The sequence below is a fragment of the Saccostrea cucullata genome, unplaced genomic scaffold (assembly GCF_032062105.1).
Source record: "Saccostrea cucullata isolate Sc308-1 unplaced genomic scaffold, CSIRO_AGI_Scuc_v1 ctg257, whole genome shotgun sequence".
Taxonomy (NCBI): domain Eukaryota; kingdom Metazoa; phylum Mollusca; class Bivalvia; order Ostreida; family Ostreidae; genus Saccostrea; species Saccostrea cuccullata.
Genome location: NW_026933663.1, coordinates 216,079 through 221,316, shown reverse-complemented (window position 1 = coordinate 221,316; position 5,238 = coordinate 216,079). Strand labels below are relative to the sequence as shown.

General features: G+C 35.6%; 1 pseudogene; it reads left to right on the top strand.

Annotated features, from left to right (window-relative positions):
• Window positions 1-1,119: 1,119 nt before the first annotated feature.
• LOC134238817 (uncharacterized) lies at window positions 1,120-3,001 on the top strand (annotated as a pseudogene).
• Window positions 3,002-5,238: the final 2,237 nt, after the last annotated feature.

Genomic DNA, 5,238 nt, shown 5'->3' with positions numbered 1-5,238 from the left:
CAGTCACCACTTTCAAAATCTGCATTCAAACTGACCAGTGCATCCAAAAAGAGGCTCTGCCTAAAACTTCCGCCCCTGTAGAGGGGGTCAAGAACTGGAAGCGTATATCTGGTATACAATATGGCAGCTAAAAAAACTTACTCATCTAGGAAACGCAATATTCAATGTTATATAAAGCATAAAACTCGAAGTCAAATAAATGGATTAAAAGTTATGTTTGACTATTTTTTACGAATATCTCCCCCATTCGTGCCTTAAGAAAACAAGGTCATCTAGAGGAATAAAGTCTCCCGCGTGGCGCAGTGGTTAGAGCGTCTGCTCTAGAGTCGCGAAGTAAGGAGTCAATCCTTGCGTCGCGGGTTCGAATCCCACTGTGGGACGTGGAGAGCGGTCCTTCGGATGAGACCGAATAAACCGAGGCCCCGTGTCGCAGTAGGTGCTGGCACGAAAAAGATCCCTCACTGCTCAAAGGCCGTGAGTGCCGTGCATAGGACAAAATTTGTAGCCCCTCCACCGGCAAGTGGTGGCGTCTCCATATGAGTGAAAAATTCTCGAGAGGGACGTTAAACAAAATATAATCAATCAATCAATCTAGAGGAATAAAACAATTTGTGGTCATAATTTAAACTGTTCACAATCCTAGGATTAATGCAGATTCCGTCTAAGAGCTAAGCCGGAAAACGTCCAACAAACATACGCCTAGGATTTAAAGTGGAATCCACCTAAGATATGAAGCGGAAAACGGTTAAAGCTTAGATGTTTTCCATGTCCGCCTTAGGTACAGCTTGGTCTTCATAGCACTTAACCGGAATCCGTCTCAGTCCAAGCGGACTCCGGCAGGAAAACGGTAAAGAGTTTCGTACGGGTAGTAAGCAAATCTAAAGTTAGTGATTTGTAGATATAACAAGCATTCTGATGGTACCCCGTATTACATAAGCACAAGTCAAGAACACAAGCTCGTTTTGAACTAGACAGGAAATACCAGTTTATATTCTCCTCCACTTCGATCGTCCGAATATAAACCTATTAAGTGCTAAATAATCCACAAACACCTGTCGTAAACAGAATGCTGCTCGCTAGCTCTTTATTTTTAATATATACATTTAAACCTCAAACCACATGACAATTCCAAATCATCTACAGAAAATTCCAATTGTATATCGTCCATTTTTACACAAAATGTTCTTATACACAGTACATGTACCTTACTACCTAACTTGATAATCCAAGAACCGAGCGAGCTTAGATAAACGCCCAACTTCGCGAGTTGCTATTTATGCCAACAAATCACGCCCTAAATTTTGCACACGACAACTACGGTCGCACATAAGTATAACTAGTTTGGAACATAAATTTTATGCATCGCGAACTCGATCGTAATTCCAACTACCAAAAAAATTATTTCATTCATCCGTAAAAAAAAACAGGGACGCGGAACAGAATGTTATCTTGATCTGTAACTTCTCAGGGTAAATACCAAATTCCGCTGAATATTTGCAAGCGTAACTATATAGAGGAAAAATGCAAAAACAAGTTGGATAAATTGACTGATAGAAGAACAGAGTGATGGACGGAAATTGTCTTAGCTGTTTTGAATTCAGCACTATTGTTATTTTAAAGAAAATTACTTCTAATTGTTAATGCAATTCACAATTAAGTCGAAGTGTATTGACATGTATATAATAACTAAAGTCTATATGCTGTTATGTACTTGATCATATGATTCAGAGAGTTTGGAATATATGCGAAACATAGATATCATCTGTAAATGTATATAAACATTGTGTAATTGCAAAGATGAGATATTTTAATACACATTTTGCGCCATTTGAACACCAACTTCCTTTTGAATACAACATTTCATCAAGACTAGCAGTTTCCCCTAGCGTTTGCTTTGATGTCCCGTAAGACGGAGAAGACTATGTTGCAATTGTGGAGGCCATCCAGGAGACGAGTGTTGAAGAGTTCATGGTGGATTTTGAAGTCATTTGATTATTTATATTTAAATTTGTTAAAACATGTTAGTACTGATAATGCAATATTATATGAGGAAAAATATTTGAAAACATGTTTGTTAGGAAATTCTGTATGATTATTGACTATAAGTGTACTTTGGTATCACAATTATATTTATCGTATTTATTTCTTATTCAGGTGCCTGGTTAGCGTCCGCCGTGTCTTTCCTGCAGTGGCTATCAAGGGGTGTGTCTTCCACTGGACGCAAGCGGTCTGGAGGCATGTACAGTCCTGTGGTTTGGTGAGGCCGTACCGGGAGCAGGAAGCAGTCCATAAGTACATCCGCCAATTACTTGCGCTACCCTTTCTGCCTGCCCAGCATTCATTGCCACCTTCCCGCATCTTAGGGACAGAGCCAACAAACTCCAACTACAAGAGCTTGTCGACTACATCAACCGCCAGTGGTTTCATCACCGAGTTTTCCGGGTGCAGGTCTGTGTTCCAACGCACCATCCGTACCAACAACGACATCGAAGGTTACTTTTTTGCTCTTATATTTTGATTATGATAATGTATAAAAATGTTTTTACAACAATTATTAATAAGGTCTTTCATATCATAAAAAAAATTTAGATACAATTACAAATTGAAATAGAAAAATAAATTAAAAATATAAAAAAATAATTTAAATTTAAAATTTAACAACTCATTTATATAGCGTATTTTTCCAGGTTGGCATAACCGCTTGAACATGGTGTTCAAGCGGTATGACAACCTGGAAAAATAAGCTATATAAATGAGTTGTTCAGGTTTGGGGGCGTGCCTTTCTACAGACACATCCTACAGCTGCTACACGAAAGAGAGGTTGTAGACGTTCATCCGAGGTGGCGATCTCGAGAGGGATACCCGTAGAAGATATTCGGCTATGGAGAAGCGGATCGAGAAGGCCTGGGAGGAGTACATGGCAGATGCATGGTCGACGACCCACTTCCTCCTTGAGATCTTGATGTGTTACTGTCCGTCGGTTAACACCGAGATCGAGTGACTATATGTCATTCCTATGAACGATAACTTGTTAATCAGCAATTTGTTGCTCAATTACGTTACCTGTCCTACAGGTCATTTATTAAAATTTAAACTTTTTAATAATTTAATTAGAGGTTTGAAAAATATATATATATATATATATATATATATATATATATATATATATATATATATATATATATATATATATATATATATATATATATATATAATATGTACCTGAAATTCTATATATGAAATGTTTAACCATTATATTATGTGCAGCTTGAAAAATAAGTTGAAAGATCTAATATGAGGTTTATGATATCAACAAGCATGAAAGCTCGATGTGAGTATTGTACTTTTGGGTGGCTTATTGTACTGACCGATACACACTCATTTCAAACATTCTGAAAGACAGAAAATCACAATATAACATGATTCTATTTGAATAGTGTCGACAAAAATGTAATAATATAACCCTTAACATTCTGTTACACGACACATTATGCATTGTTGTCTTTTGCGTTATCTTAATGACGCACAATACAACAATCCAATAAATACATATATTTGATTATATTCTGTGTTTATCAAATAAATACATATATTTGATTACTAGTATATTTTGCGCTTTAACTTCTGTGTTTATCTCAGCGCAATATGTAATTTTAATTCTTTTTTTAAATATAACGTTGCTTAATTTGCATTTATATCTATACAAGACATAAAAAGGCAAAAAGTTTTATTGATGTCATACAAATACAAAAAAAAAAAAATGTGTAGTAGTTGTTCACTATATTCTTAACCCTGAACTCAAATAAACTAGAACAACCTCGTGATCAGTTATCAGTCGATGTTTTAGTTGTAGCTTCGAAAGATATCTTTATATCTGTAAATAGTTTAAAGGTTATCTTCATGTGTCACATTATTCATACAAAGTTTGTTTAGATTTATTATTTATATTAAGGAATGAAAGACAGTGAACATAATTTCATCGACAGAGTATTTTTATCTGTTGAAATTTATTTACAAATAATAGTTTCTGTATTGTCAAATGTACGAACGTTTTTCTCTAGAGTCGCGGCGTAAGAAGCCAATTCTTACATTGCCGGTTCGAATCCAACTGTGGGACGAGGAGACGGTTCTTTGGATAGACTGCATAACCCTAGATCCCGTGTTGCAGTAGGTGCCGGCAAGAAAAAGATCCCTAACTGATCCTAATGTTCCTAAGAGCAACGTGTTGGACAAAATTTGCAGCTGTACACCAGCAAGTGGTGGCCTCTCAATATGAGTTAAAATTCTTGAGAGGAACGTTTAACAATATACAAAAAACATTCAATGTACATTTTTCTATTGTTTGATGTCATCAATTCGTAAGTTCTATAGTCGATACAATGACCTTGTCAGCAAATACAATTTATCATTTAATAAAATGCTGACACACGTTTTTCATACTAATAGTCCATTATTGATACACATAATTAACGACGAATTTTTCCGTCATTTCCCGATTATGACGGGAGCACATGACGGATGTGATCGTTCGTTCGGCAGGGGATGCTAACTTCTCCATGGCACCTGATCCAACCTCTGGTGTTTTTGGGGTCTGTGTTTGTTCTGCTCCTTTTTTGTATTGTTCTATAAACTTCTGATCATGAATACCTTTTGTTATTTCCATAAGTTTTATTTTGTAATGTTCAATTTCAACACAACGCATCTACAAGATTTGATAACAATTTTGAATATTTTAAAATTTGATAAATTGTAGTTTTAATTTTTAAAGTCCATAGTCAGTTTTACATTTATTTCAATCAATGAAAACAATATTGTTTGCTATCCTAGTGTTCAAATATTCTAACCTTTACGGTATATCAGCCTCATGATCGGAAGTTCGTGGAGTTAAATATAGCACGCCGTAGTCGACTAAATTGGTTGAAACTGTTTCTGCGCTCAGATTAGATCTTAGAGACCAAAAACCCGCGTCACTACGACAGGTGTTTGTACGATAAAAATTCCTACCTGCTCAATGTGCCGAATAAAGGCCTGGAATTCGAACCCATCACTTGTATATTGTGGTGTTTTATATATGAGTAAAATAATGCAGACCTCTTATAGTTATTTTTTTTTAAACAAAGTGCAGCTTATTGAGTATTTTATATTTCTTTGATGTCGGCTTTATGTAATTGTTACTTTATTTGTTGGATCTTCTTTAATTATAATTCCTGTATTGTGTTTGATTCAGTATACTCAACA